This window comes from Athene cunicularia (assembly GCF_003259725.1).
Source record: "Athene cunicularia isolate RWA chromosome 9 unlocalized genomic scaffold, athCun1 chr9_part1, whole genome shotgun sequence".
Lineage (NCBI taxonomy): Eukaryota > Metazoa > Chordata > Aves > Strigiformes > Strigidae > Athene > Athene cunicularia.
Genome location: NW_020799110.1, coordinates 17,792,963 through 17,806,894, shown reverse-complemented (window position 1 = coordinate 17,806,894; position 13,932 = coordinate 17,792,963).

Genomic DNA, 13,932 nt, shown 5'->3' with positions numbered 1-13,932 from the left:
CACGCCACACCAGCGTCCAGGCCACGCTCGGCTGTTCCACAGCGCCTGGCATCAACAGCGCCAGCAGGACAAGGACCGGCTTCGGGACCTGCCTCCTCCTGCTCCGGGGCAGGAAAATCCCCCATGGAGCGTCTCGACCGCCCTTCCCCACAACCAGCCCGAGCCTCTGGTGCTACATTTGCGGTGCAGATGGAGGAGCGAGGGCTCAGTGCCGTGGCGAGCTGCCCCAGCCCTGCTGAACCTACAGCCAGAGGCATGGGGCTCGCCCTCGCCTCAGAGCGCAGCCCAGCCCAGGCCCCAGCCACACGCTGGGCTCCTGCCCCTCAAACTCTGCAAGGCCTGAGCTGCTGGAGCGGCAGAAAAACGACCGTTTCCACCCCCTAACTCTGGCAGAGTAGGGAGCAGCAGATTAAGGCACAGCAGTTGCAGTCAATGGATTTGTTTCCAAACACTGAGGTGCAAAAACTTATCTTCTCCGCTCCCACAGCACACACCCACCCGCCTCCACCCCAAGACCTGACGAGATACACCCGCACCTCAGCTTGCCCCAGACACCACGGCGGCAGCACCGGTCTCAGCTCCAGCTGCCACATGGGCGTATAAGGAAAACTGTCAGTGTTATTAAAATAACGTGTGAATCGCAACGTTCCCGTCACCCTCACAATTATCTGACTTGATGTTTCCGTCTCCTTAGATGGATCCGCTCCATGGCTCCTGCCAGGCAGTGGGGGAGATGCTGTCACTGACCCCAAATGAGCTGTCAGCTAACAGCACCCTACACTGCCACGGGACATCCCTTTAAGCTGTAAAAGGCAAAAACCCAGACCTGAGCCCTCTTCTGTTGTCCAGGAGGTTTAAGGCAAAACCTCCTGAAGTACCTAAATGACGTGAGTGCTTGGGCATGTTTTAGGTCACGGCAGAGCTGCATCCCGGCTACCAGGCGTGATGGAGGGGGCAGGGCCAGGAGCGTAGTGCAGCCATCGACCCTGGGGGCAACGGTGGGGGCGGCGAGGTGGGGGCTCTCCCATGGCTCTGCCCCAGCACTTGCAAGGACACACACACGCTCTGCCCCCAGCTTGTGCAGAGATGTGCAAGCATTACTCTTCCCCGAGGAGATCAGAAATGCCACAGAAAAGGGAAAGTCTCTACAGGTTCCTGAACTACAACAAAGAACATTTTTCCAGGCATAAAAGCTGCCCCAGGCCCTCCCTACTGACCCAGGGCCACCTGGGCATTGCCTCATGCTTGGGTGCCATGAAGATTTGTTAAAAAGCCAAAGGAGCATGTGTCATGCTTGTCCCAAGCATTAAGCACCACACCCAGCAGCCTGCAAACCAGGCTCCCAAACCAGTTGTGGGTGCGCCAGCCTGAGGGGCAAGTGTGATATCATTTCAGTGTCAGTGCTTTAAATTGCAAAGCAAAGCAGTACGCAAGGGCATTTTCTCAAAAAGCCAGGCATCAGGTTCACCTGTGAAGAAACCATGATCCTCGCAGGGCAGCTCTGCCACATGGCTAGTCTGGAGAACCATCACCCTGAGACATGTTGCAGGATGTGGGTGAGGCTGCATCTGGTCATAGTGAGGCCTCAGTGACATTAAACTTTTCAATTGTTTCTGAAAACACTTTACCACTACATCCTTTAGCAGTGACGGCCTAATCCCTTAGCAGTGACAGCCTAATTGAAGCGATTCAGGTCTTGCAGCCTCACTTACTGATGCATCACCCTCCTTCCTCCAGGAAGGGAAGCACCTGTACCAGCTCCTGACCAAGATGCCCACCAGAGCTCTCCCCTTCCCACTCGCTGAGCAAACACTATGTCCCTGTTACCCTCTTGTTTCTTCCAGCTGATGCTTACACTCCCGTGCAAGGGCATTTTCTAAAAGCCTAGATCTTCCTCTGGTGAACTCAGGAGCAATTTCATCACTCCTTCCCATAAGGGTAAATCCACCTACCATCACTGCTTGAACCAGCTGGGAGCAGGCATACCCCAGGCTGTCTGCAGCAGCGGCGCACAAAGCAAGTTCAGGATCTGCAATTAGCAGGAGACCAACCCTATGGCTGGAGGCTCCTTCTCTCTTAGTTTACAGGACTTTTATACAAACTAAAACAATTCAGGAGGTAAACTGCATTTACTGCAAAATGAGTGGCATGCTATTAGAACAAACAAGAACAGTCACTCAATTTCCAAATGTATATGAGAACAGAGAAAATGAATGCTGTAGACTTCAGTCTGAGGTTCTATGACAGGAAGGTAGGAATATGCTTATGGGTGGAGAGGAGCAGCTTGAATGCAAATTTCTCAAATCAGACTCGTTGATTATAAAGCAACCTGTGAGCCCTGCAAGCCCCACCAGCATCCTCCCTAAGCCTTACCCCTCACCAAGACTGGTGAGCAGCACTGTGGAGACAGAACAGCTACAGAGCCACCCTGCTTGGGTTTGTTTAGTCTCCAGCAGTACTTGAGCATCACATGGGTTACGGTGTGTCAGGAAATTCACCCCTTTCGGACATGCCCCATGATGTCCCTGCAGGAAACTCACTTTCTGGCTGAACTGAGCGCTGCTGGGGTGGCCTGGGCACCAACCAGAGCCCAGCTCAGGAAATGATCAATTAAATTCGGGTGACTTCATGTCACAGTCTCACTAAGATGAGGTCATTTTTACCTAGACTTTCTAATATTTTAATCCAAGCATCATTTTTTATTGGGTATCTAAGCTGTTCTGCATTAAGTAAGTGCTGCTGCCAGCTAGTCAGACATCTTTTGCTTTTGCTTAAATAAATAGTGTGAATTCATATTTCCAGGATGTACTGTGTTCCAGAATGTGCCTGAAGAAGATACAGATATTTTTTCTATCAATTTTCGTTTTACTGTGCCAAATTGTGAGTTTCTCTTCCTGTATAAGTTAATATTAAGAAAATTCTTTCCAAAGACTGCAGTACCTTATGCAGGTTGGTCCCATTTCCCTCAGTCTCCTTCACTTCTGTGCTCACAGCACAAAAATACTGGAGCAAGGGGAGTTCTTGCATTTCAAAAGGGAGTATTTGATGCCATAGGACCTATTTCACTTTTATTCACATAGCAAATTTGAAGCGTTTCCAGTGACTCCAGAATATTTCTCTCTTTTAATGGCTCCTAGTTATTTAGTTTGCATTTCTTTTGCACCATCTCATACCCCAATGTAAGGTGTTTATAGCAACATGGCTGCTCTGCATTTGAAAACCAAAATAATCTACTTTTTTTTTTTTTTTTAACTGTAGACATTGCTTTTCTAATTAACTAAAATTGTCTAATTGCTGAGCCCAATGAATTACTGGACTTCACAAGCTCCATTTAGCTTTAGGAGCACTATTACTTCTCACTGAAACATGACTAGAAGAGTCATACAGTTACTTAAATTCTGCTTCCCCAAATATTGTGCAGACTTCGCAAGTCCTGTTTCCAAGATCCTCTTTTTGATTACGCAAGTTTACAAAGTGTACAGTTTACCTTGGATTTGCTTTTGCAGAGTAAGAGTTTGCCTAATTAGCAAATTTAATGTTCTGTAAAGTTCTGTAATTAATAACATACTTCCAAAATCTAAATACACTTGTTACTCTTAAACATGTTGTCAGCTTGCCCCAACCAAATGCAACATCCTTGCATAGATGAAGGACATGAGATACATTGTATGAGTTTTCTGATACCTTTGTGAAAAAATGTTTTGTGGTGAAGCAACCCAAAATATACTATCCAAGTAATTTAAACTGTTTTCTTTGACAACTATCATATTTTGACATTCAAGTTAATAATAAGTATATTTTTAAGTAGAACTTCATCTCTTGTAGATAACAAAGCTATATAGGATGGCATGGCCTCAACTTTATGTCAGATAAATATGGCAGAGTAAATACCCAAGCTAGAGATTTCCAGCCCCTGTGGCAGGGTGGGTGCTTGGGAGACTTGGCATGGGGGAGCTGCGGCACAGGAACTGTTCAGGGAGGACATGGCCAGGCTGGGGGACAGGCTCCAGCACCATGGCCAGCCATGGAATGCAGGCAAGGGGTGGCTGGGGCAGTGTCAGAGCATTGGCAGTTCACAAATGCTGACAACAGAAACCTGGACTTTGAGGGGACTCAATCATCTGCAGGGTTCAGGGGCTATTGAGAAGCAATTTAAATTACAGTTATATCTAAATGGCAGATATACACCCTTCGATAGGCACAGCAGCATCTAAAGATCTGGCTTTGTATTCCTTACCTGGGAGCTGCCTAAAGTATGGTTGCTGTTAAGGTAACAGCAATTCAACAGCAAAGATGTTTCATTCAAATACTGGGAAAGTGCAAACCACATGTCTCCAGAGGTCCTTAATTTCCTTTCAGAATTGTGTTTTGGTAAATTGAAGGGAAAATTTATTTACATACTTGCTTACTGTATAATCCCAGTGGTGCAGTACTGTTATTTAGGTAGTCGTTTTTATCCTGATGATGTAGGTGCATTGGGATGATTGTGCAGACGTGGGAGCACAGCTCCACCGAAAGTGGTTCAGCTGAGGCCACTTCTACTCGCAGTGCATCTGGCTCATTATTCCTTTCACAAGTATTTTAAAATGGCATCAGGAGATGCTATAAACCTGAAGCAACATAGTATTAGTGATTTGTTAAATTGAGGCAGCAATAAGTATCCCAGGGAAGTGATATAATTCAGGTTCTGATACACCATGTTCTCCTACCCATCCAGACTGGGCTTGTCAGGTATCATGAAGTCCTGATTTCCAATTTGTTTGAGAAGTTCTTGCTGGGGTTCCCATAGCAACCAGGTGTCTTTAATCACCTGTGCTGGCACCGAAAGAGGTTATGGTTCTGATTACCTCTTCAGCTGTAACTACCCACCACCTTCCCCAAGAACCAGTATAGCTACCTCTCTACCAAAAATAACTTGGACGATTTTGAAAGTGCCTGAACTAAATAAATGCATGCAATACACAGGTAGTGACCTATTTGTCCATATTTATGTGACATCCCTTTCTTCTTCTCACCTTTTGGCCTCATCCTTAGAAAGGCAGATATTTGATCTCACTCCTCCTTCACATTGGCACTGTACCAGTCCTACTTGCAACAGCAGTAAAAATAAACCACCAAAGCCACAGTAGGTCAAGTGCAGAAAGGAGATTGCTGCAAAGGTCTTGCATGGATTTCAAAGGCTGCGTCAGTTCTACACAGGACAAAATATATGATAACACAGGGGCAAGCAAGTTTTATTCCCATCACCTCTGCTGGCAGCACCTCCATTGAAGCCGGCGGAAGCCCCTGGTGAGCAAGCAAAGAAGGGGCATCAGCAAACACAAAGTCGATCTTTGGGAGCTGCCAATCCTCTCAAATCAGTATCAGCCAAGCCCCTTTTTTCCTAACCAGCATCAGGAAAGAAAGGACTAATCTGTGGAATCTGGCAGTGGCCGTGCTGCGGGGGCAGGGCTGGGGCTCGGAGGCTGTGGCTGCACCAGCTCCCCGGGCGAAGGCGGCCTCCTGGCTCAGCGCCCTGGCAGTCTGATGCCAGCCAGCAGGAAGCGCCGGCCTGCGGGCAATTCAGGCTGTCCGAATCTGGGCCATGGAAGCAGAGAGAAAAGCGCCTGGAGAAAGCGGGAGGAGGCGAAGGTGGCTCAGAGGCTGTGGTCCAGGCAGCAGTCCCGTGGCGGGAGGCAGGGGGTACCCAGTCGTGGGGACAGGGGAGACGCAGGGCAGGCACAGGGAGTACTGTTGGCAGTCACCAGTCCCCAGTTGCCGTGTTAGGAAAGGCTGAGCTATCCAGGGCACAGGGGGTCCCTGCGCGGGATGTGTCCTGAGGGATCCCCGTCAAGGAAGTGGGACTGGGAGGAGAGAGGCAGCAAGGATGTGAAAGGGGAAAAACCTGAGGCTCAGAGCCTAAGGAAGCCAAAGGATAGAGGGGTTTGGGGGTGGTGAGGACATGTGGGAGCCAGAGTAAAGGCCAGAGAGATGGACAGAAGTCCTCACCTCCCAAGGGAGTGCTCCCACTATGGCACCAGTGACACAGATGGTAGCCAGACACCTCCTTGCCAGGACAATGACATCTCCCAGACAGCCTCTAGCAGCAAATCTTGTGTTAACATACCCCAAGAAGCTCAAGTCCAGCTCTTAATGCACCAGTTAATCTTGTAAGCAGCAGAAAACAATTGTCATAAAATCTTCGGGTTGACATGTGCCAGATACTTACACCTTCACTTCTCTCCAAGGTCCAGAAGAACTTGAAACAGGACATGTCAGCTCTGTGCACCTTTGACTGTATTGTCTTTATTTGTGAGTTACCCCATACGATTATTAAATATTTGTCTGTTAAACAGAAATATGTACTTCCACAAATCTGTACAGAGATCACCATCATCCTACACCAGTTTTACACCAGACTAAATCCATGGCATCTTCACAGCTTCTGTCCATGACTCTTCTCTGAGTTGCACTCTCTGAACTTTATTTAAATTACTTTTGATTTTTAGTAACATAAGCCAGAGGATAATCATGTCTATATAGATAAGCTGTTTTTAGAGAGAGCACTGAAGACAATGGAATTATAAAAAGCAATGAAGAATCATAGGTGATAAATATTTGGGAAATTTTATATGCACTGGATATTCTCATAGAATCAGAAAATTTACTGAGAAAAAGATACTTTTGACAGTCTTCAATCAAAATTTTTATTTGCAGAGCATCACTGTAACAAGAAAAAGGTTTGGCAATCTGTGATCTAGATTTCACAATTTCCAATGACTCAAGATTATCCGTGAAAAATAGGAAGTTTACTAGAAGCCACACTTCCTATTTCAGTGACATGTACCCATTAGTTATTCATAGGCATAAAGAGACTGGTCAGCTGTGTGATAATCTGGGAGATGTTTCTCCTTCCCCCACTTGAGCACAGGGATCTAAAGAGTCACTGTTATAACAACCCAAATTCTCCTGGAAATGTCTGTGCATACAAACGTTCTTTCACAGATAAAACCAGATAAGTTTCACATTACACTGCTGAGATGTTCATTGTAGAGGGTGTAATAGGATGTGTAACAGTGTTGGTGTCATTTATTTAATGCACTCACTGTCCTCCACAATCAACAACAACTGGTAACAATAAAACACTAATGTCTGAGTAAGTCAAATCACTTAAAAGGACAGAAAACAAAAAACATTGTAGGACAAGGGACACATATTCCCTTCTCTGCAGTGGTTCTAGACTATAAAATGTGTGAGACAGGAAACAGAGCAGAGTTCGGGGATGAAGCCATGCTCCAATTCACTCAAGCCCTAATTAAGAAAAGACAGATGGGTAAGTGGGTTGTGGAGGGCCTCCTTGGTCTGTAACCTGGGCAGATTTTTAACACACGTGATGCTGGGTGGATGTGAACTGATTTGCTGGCAAATACCTATAGAGGTTGTAAATACAGATTTATAAATCATCCAGAGAAGCCCAAGAATCACCCTCTTGTGTACAATAATTTAGTGGTACTCAGTCCCTTCTAAGTTTTTGGAAAGCAGAATGAATGCAGAGGCCTCACTGAAGGAATAAGGCTGATGTTATCAACATTTCAATACAAGATTTTACCAAGTTTTGGAACTCATAGAAGAGCCCTACAAACATGTAAAATGTCTTCAACCCGAGAAGAGGCAAAGATACATACAAGAAAATTAACAAACCTCAAAAGTCCTTCATTAAGCTCATGCTTAAATTTCAGCATGAGCAGTCCTCAGTACAGCAATGCAGCTGGACTCACATGCTTTGCTTGAGTGCCATGTGGGAACTTGTTTCAAGCTAAAAGCAAGAGAACAGACTGACCCATGAAAGTCAGAGGGGCTCTTGATGGATCCATCACATAAAATGCCGATGCCACCTAGCCAGAGCAGTTTTTACACAAGTAACATATCTATGTGTAATTATGAGATGGATTATTATGAGCTGGGATTTGCATTTTTCCTTTCGAAAAGCTTATTAAGCATTGTCTTTTTAAAGAAATTTAAGGGTTATGTGCCCCTTTGGTGTGTAACAAGAGAATATATCTGCATGCTGAGGGAAGGGATTTGCCAACTATTGCTGCAGAATTGAACAGAGAAAATTGAACTCATAAATCACCCCTGACACTGAAGTTTGAAGAAGAGGGATGTAAATCAGAGACAACACATAAACGAAAGAGAGAGACAATGAATTCTCAGAAATCTCTAGGCTGAGATGCTTTTGAATGAAGAGCATATTTAATTGTTAATTTAGAGTATGATATTATTTTTCTGCCTGCAACTTCTGCCCTTCATGAGAGGTACTGCGAGATGGAAAAAGCGATTTCTATATTGCTTATGCAAAATCGAGGCTTCTTGAAAAACAATTGAAAAAACATGAGCAGTGCCAGCTCTACTTCCAGGGTAGTGGTTTTGTTGGAAGATTTTGGTTTTCTCTGCAGCTAGGAGTCCCCTAAAGTGGAGCAAAATTAGATAATATTAACCAATGTCTACAGGAATTTTGTAGTATTGCATAAAACCTTAAAATGTCATCAAAGCACCATCATACTTACCATTCAATAATCAATTCCAATTGCAGTCTTACAAAATTCAGCAACATATATCTCTAAGTAAATCACAGCTGTGAATTATTTTGATTTAAACTTAACCTGTCTGTCAATACTGCTCGATTACTACCCTATTTTAAATATTGCAAGTATTAAAATATAATAACTCTTCAAAGCTATCAGGAATTAAGGCATCTCCATGGAATTGTAAAATATTCTCTCTGTGGAAATGAAGTGGTTGAAAGACAGGGGGAATCTGATAAACTCTGCACCTAATTCAACACTCTAAAAATCTCTACCAGGCTTTGTCCTTATCGCATGCAGGACAACACAGGGCAAGGGAAGAGAGGGAAAGCAGCATGCTGAGTACTGGAGATAAAAATAACTGGTCATCATCTTTTATATGTAATCTCAATTTCAAACGCATGGCAAGATGAAAGTGGAATGGCATAATAGGCACATGTGAAAGCAGATCCTTTCTTATTTACATGATGTTTTACCAGTTTTGTTTTGACAGACCATTCTAGCACATGCCATACAAGGGAAAAACAACTGAAATGAGGAGTGAGGATACATTCTTGTGGATACATTCACAGGTCAGATCCATGTGGTCTGACTGTCATCAGAAGCATCTTGTGCTGATATTTTAACATAAACATGTCCTCTCTTTGTTATTAGAAGTTGTAGATACTTTCCTCCCAGGAAGAGTTCCAAGCACTCTTGAACTTGTATTTGTATGTCAAACACCCCAACAGGGGCAAAAATGCAATTATGTCAAAATGCTGAGACTTTGAACAAGGAAACAATAGAAAGCCATGGCTTGAGGACAAACAAGGGCATTCACATAGGCTACAGACCACCACCTCTATTAATGCATCATTTAAGTGCTAAACACTACAGTCTTGTCTGAGCAATGTTATGCTGAGATATTGCTGTCCTGATGCAATAGCAGATGCAATCTTTCATGTACAGGAAGGGAAGAAGAGATTTAACTGATCAAAGACTTACAGACATAGATGAGTCAAGAGAGTGTCATAAGTTCATCCTGGTCTGGCTTGCCAGATAGATTCACAGCTGAGAACTCTTCATTGACCAATTTTCATCTGTTTTTCTTGCTTCTCTCCATCTATAGTGCCAATGGTTAAATTTCTCCATAAGATACCCTAGAGCAGCAAGGCAGAAGATACAGCACAAGCAAAGGGAGAAAGCAGATGATAAGACACATTTCAGCAGTGATCACCCCTCAAACCATTACAATTGAGGATGAGAAATATGTCTTCTGCTGACAAATTAATAATTGCAGCTGCTACATGCCCGAATCATCTAAATTGCATTAGGCCACTTTCTCTTTCCACAGCAGCTACACACATTTTTGATAAACTGTGCAACTTGTATCTGGCTTGTAGGCTCAGATTTCAGGCAAAATTACTTCAAATTAGCTCAAATCCACATAAGTAAATAAAAATGTGTGGCAAAGAACAGAACAGTCTGATCTTTGAGCACTCTGACTTCTTTGAGCAGTGGTGGACTGACATCCATGTACGATCATATGCATACAAACATAGACTTGCTCATATGGAAACATGAATGGAGTCCAAAGTTTAGGACACTGCAAATTCAGATTATCGTCCATGTGTGTCCTACTCCCAGGAGGTGGAAGAGAAGTCAGAGCTGACCTTGTAAGAGATCTCTTTCTCTTGCAAGGAGCTAAGGGCTAAGGCCAACTGGAGGAGTTTCACTGAGGCCAAATGCCGGGGGCTGCCCTTGGGCCACAACAACCCCCAGCAGCGCTACAGGCTTGGGGAGGAGTGGCTGGAGAGCTGCCAGTCAGAGAGGGACCTGGGGGGGTTGATTGACAGCTGGCTGAACAGGAGCCAGCAGTGTGCCCAGGGGGCCAAGAAGGCCAATGGCATCCTGGCTTGTGTCAGCAATAGTGTGGCCAGCAGGGACAGGGAAGGGATCTGACCCCTGTACTCGGCACTGGTGAGGCCGCCCCTCGATTCCTGGGTTCAGTTTTGGGTCCCTCACTACATAAAGGACATTGAATGACTTGAGCGTGTCCAGAGAAGGGCAACGAAACTGGTGCAGGGTCTAGAGGACAGGTCTGATGGGAAGTGGCTGAGGGAACTGGGGTTGCTTAGTCTGGAGAAGAGGAGGCTGAGGGGAGCCCTCATCGCCCTCTAAAGCTACCTGAAAGGAGGTTGCAGAGAGCTGGGGATGAGCCTCTTTAACCAAGTAATAAGCGATAGGACAAGAGGGAATGGCCTCAAGTTGCACCAGGAAAGATTTAGCCTAGATATTAGGAAGTATTTCTTTACAGAAGGGGTTGTTGGGAGTTGGAATGGGCTGCCAGGGCAGTGGTGGAGTCCCCATCCCTGGAGGTGTTTAAGAGTCGAGTTGACATAACGCTGAGAGATCTGGTGTAGTTGGGAAATCAGTGTTAGGTTAATCATTGGACTAGGTGATCTTCAAGGTCTTTTCCATCCTAGATGATTATGTGATTCTGAGCTACCTCTGAAGGGCAGTAGACCAGTCCACAGGAAAAGAAATAAATCAAAAATCTAGACTGAAGGGCATCTCCTTGAAGAGACAGCACTGCTTCCAGAGTGATAAACATGATCTGTCCTGGTCTGTGGGACTCTAGCAAAAAGTTCAGGGTCAGCAAGCTAAAGCAGATTGTTTCCCTTAGGCTCTTCCTGGTCTGTTATTGAAGAAAGCACAGCAGCTTATTTTCCTAAATTATTAACTTTGCTGCCTTTTCCGCCCAACACATCAGATAAAAAAGTTTATTCAGTCATCTTATTTATTTACATTCCTATGCCAAAAATCTCACCAAACAAAGCCTATTTGATGATTTATTCTTTGCTAAAGGGTAAGCTTATTTACAATAATCATCTTATCATAAACTTCTTAAAAGAAGGATTTGGAACTGGAATTCATAACAGAGAAATCTGACTTTTCCAGGGAGGTCACTTTTGTTATCCATTTTGCACTGTAGAAGAAATGAAGCCAGCTGAGCCCAGATGAGACTGGATGTGGCATAACCACTTTGAAGTTTTGTTTGTTTTCACTGGTTGACCCACTTCCTGTCAGAAGGAATCACCTTCACCTAACTGGAGCTCTTCCAAGTTATGAGGGGGAGAAAAGACATAAAGGATTCAGATGCAGGGTCCCACAGAGGGTGCTCTGCAGCACAGACGTTACACACGAGGGATTACCTCCAGTGCAAGCAGAGAAGAAAGAGTCAAGTACAAAGACAACTTCTGAGCAAGGCCTCTCCAGTGACCAGCACATCAGACTGAGAAGGAGCTGGTGGGAGTGGAGAGCACATTGCACTCTGCCCATCTTTGTAACAATCTTCAGCTATTTTAGGTAGCAGCAGTATTGATTGCTCTAGTGATAGACTTGGGCCAGTCACATCTCCTTGATGAGACATTTAATATGGATGTAAAGGTGGCTGTGCTGGGTTTGTGTGTGGTAGGGGTTTTTGGTAGAAGGGGAGGGGACTACAGTGGTGGCCCCCTGAGAAGCTTCTTGAAGCTCCCGCAGCTCCAGGTTGGACCCACCTCTGCCCCAAGGCCAAGCCAGTTAGCGACAGTGGCTGCGCCTCTGTGATAAAGAATTTAAGAAGGGGAATCTGGGAGAAGGGGCTGGAGTTGTGAGGAGAAGTTGCGAGGAGGACACCTAAGCCGGTCAGTGGAAGACAGGAGGAGGAAGAGGGGGAGGTGCGCTGGTGCAGAGACCCCCCTGCAGCCTGTGGTGAGACGCCAGGGCCACCCCCCTGCCAGCCATGGGGGTCACTGGAGGAGCAGATGCTGACCTGCAGCCCAGAGGACCCCATGCGGGAGCAGGTGGCTGTGCCTGAAGAAGGCCGAGACTCTGTGGGGAGAAGCCCACAGAGAGACAGCAAATCATTTTCCCCCAAAACATCACAAATATCATCTTCAAGCTCACATTGTTTTCAAAGGGATTAACATGTAGAGACTTCTGCCATTTGGAGATGCGCTTTACCGACCTTAAATCTCTCCTCAGCTCTCATTTCCCTCCCACCAGTGTTGCAGCTGGCTACATTTGCAGTGGAGGGAGTAACAGCAAAATGGGTGGGTTTGGTGTAGGATGTGACCCAGCCTGGAATGACAGCGCACTAGGTTATTCATGGCAGGGGGTGCCTCAAGTCTCCTTGCGGCTACTCATAGATCCCCTGTGTCTCCCCTGAGCTCTCCCCATGTCCCCGTCTGTGAGGCTCCCTCCAAGCCCACCATTTGATTAATCTGCTAACAGGAGCAGGATAAACTGAGAACAAACACGAGTTCCTGCAGGTTTGCAGTGGCTGTCTACCCAGGGTCTAGCCAGGTCAGGACCACATCCTCAGGCTTTTCATCCTCTGTCTGCTTCACCGGAACAGCACGGGGGCAACCAGGGCTGCTGGCTGCCCCTCGAGGAATGGCAGTGCCAACTCCAGCTCCCAGCAGCGCCTCTGCTGCCGTCTGCCCAGCCCGGGCTGTCACTGCATGCCTGGCACACCGATACATCGGCGGTTTTTAAAATGTATCTCCAAACCGGACAGATGGCTCTGCACTCAGCAGCCTTCTCCGGCCACAGAAAGGCCAGGGCCCCTCACCCAAGGAGCCGCACGCTGCAACACAGCACACCGCAATGAGCCCCGCGATGGGGACACGGCCTTCCTCGTTGGTGGGGAAACTCTGCCATCCTTCACTAGCTACCTGCACCCCTCAACATCAGTTTTCACCATGTGTTGAGAAGATGAAAAGTGTTAGGGAGAATTGAGAGCCGGCTTCTTCCAAGTGCAAGGTCTGCTACTGAAAACTGGTCCTGGTGGGGGACCAAGGCTTCTCACCCAAGGGTTCAGCTACACATCACCTCTGGAGACTACACAGGTGGCATGCAAATCCCCAAAGCAGTTCCTAGAGACAGGATCAAAGAGAGGCTCAAGCTGTGACAAGAGTCTAATTTTTCTCAGCTAAAGTTAGGGTTATATCTGGAGGTTTTAATGGGGATAATTTGTATGGTTTTAGTCAACATGTTTTCTAGTTGTTGTCCTCAACTGTTCCCTTGGGCCTTGTATTTATATCATACTGCAGTTAGCCCAACCACATGGACAGAGTCACTGTCTTCATCATTTTGGACTTGCTCCATCCAGAATCCATGTAAATCATGACATTTTCCTGTTAGCGCATGTATCACCACTCTGAGCTGTAACTGCAAGTTTCACACCACCCCAAGAAGCATGCAAGAATAGATGTCCATGCTGCTGGAGGAAAAACACCCTGGGATGTTTCCAGAGGGATGAGGAAGGAAAAAAGAACCAGATCTGGGGAGCACACAAATACTGGAGTTTAATGACAAGCCCGGAGATTTGTCCACATCTGCA